Consider the following 1,646-nt stretch of genomic DNA (forward strand, 5'->3'; position numbering starts at 1 on the left):
CGGCGGGTCGGGGCTGCGGTGGCGGGGAGCCACCACTGCACTCCAGTCTGGGCGACGGAGTAAGACTCCAACTCAAAGAAAAAGAAAAGACCAGGCCAGGCGGGGTGGCTCAGCCTGTCATCCCAGCACTTTGGGAGACTGAGGCGAGGGTATTGCCTGATCCCCCAGGTTTGAGACCCGCCTGGGCAACTTGACGAGACCTCATCTCTACAATAAATCGAAAAATCAGTCGGGCTGGGTAGCGCGCGCCTGTAGTTCCGGCTGCTCAGAAGGCTGAGGCGGCAGGATCGCCGGAGCCCAGCAGGTCGAGGCTGCGGTGGCCGGGAGCGGCCACTGCACTCCAGTCTGGGCGACAGTGAGACTCCAACTCAAAAAAATAAAAGAAAGAAAGAAAAAAAAAAAAAGAAAAGGTCGTGAAGGCCACGCCAGGTCGGCTTCCCCAGCAGGAGCGGGGAGAGCACGAATGGAGTTGGGGCCTCTCCCCGGGGCCTCCCGTCTTGGCTTCGGGTCTCTTGGGGAGCCCACCCTTGCGTGGTGTCTCTCGGGCTGAGTTCTGGGAAGGAGGAAGTGGCCCTGTTAGGGGCACCACAGGCATCGGGACGTCTCTCATTTCTCTGTAACCGTCCCCAGCCGACGCGTCTTGTCAAAAAAATTTTTTTTCGAGTTGGGGTCTCGCTCCGTTGCCCAGCTGGGGTGCAGTGGCACGATCACAGCTCTCCGTAGCCGCAACTTCCTGGGCTCAGGCGAACTTCCTTCCTTACCCTCTCCATTAGCTGGGACTACAGGTGCCACCACACCCGGCTTATTTTTTTATTTTTTCGTAGACACAGGGTCTCATTGTGTTGTCCAGGCTGGCCTCAAGCTCCTGGGCTCAGGCATTCTCCTGCCTCTGCCTCCCAAAGTGCTGGGATTTTACAGGCATGAGCCACTGCTTCCAGCCTTAAATGTAAATTTATCATAAAAATTCCCAGAGGTAATCTCACCTTGAATCTCATTTCCAGAGGAAATGATAGTTCATCTTTATTTGATTTTTTAAAATGTTCCTGGCCAGTTTAGTCTAATATCAAGTTCACTCTTATTTTTTCATGATTGTACCAATTTATTTTTATTTTTTATTTTTTTTAACATTGTAGAGATGGGGTCTTGCTATGTTGTCCAGGCTGGTCTTGGGCTCCTGGGCTCAAGCAGTCCTCCTGCCTCAACCTCTGCACCTGACCTCAAGTGTACTTTTATTTGCCCCTGTGGTAAACTGAGGCAAAGGGAGACAACCTCAGAGTTCTTCTGCAAGGTGCAGCATGACCACTGCAGTCTGTCTACACCCAGGTCTTCTTTCTTTGTCGGGTAGAGCGGAGACCTTAGAAGTGGGAAACCGGCCAGGCTCGGTGGCTCAGCCTGTCATCCCAGCACTTTGGGAGGCTGCGGTGAGTGGATTGCCTGAGCCCTCGGGTTCAAGACCCGCCTGGGCAACTTGATGAGACCCCATCTCTACAATAAATCAAAAATTAGCTGGGCGTGGTAGTGCATGCCTATAGTTCCAGTTACTTGGAAGGCTCGCCAGAGCCCAGCAGGATGAGGCGGCGGTGGCTGGGAGCGGCCACTGCACTCCAGTCTGGGTGGGTGACAGAGTGAGACTCCAACTCAAAAAA

This window comes from Carlito syrichta, unplaced genomic scaffold (assembly GCF_000164805.1).
Source record: "Carlito syrichta isolate Samal-C Ts95f unplaced genomic scaffold, Tarsius_syrichta-2.0.1 Scaffold135791, whole genome shotgun sequence".
NCBI classification, from domain to species: Eukaryota; Metazoa; Chordata; class Mammalia; order Primates; family Tarsiidae; genus Carlito; species Carlito syrichta.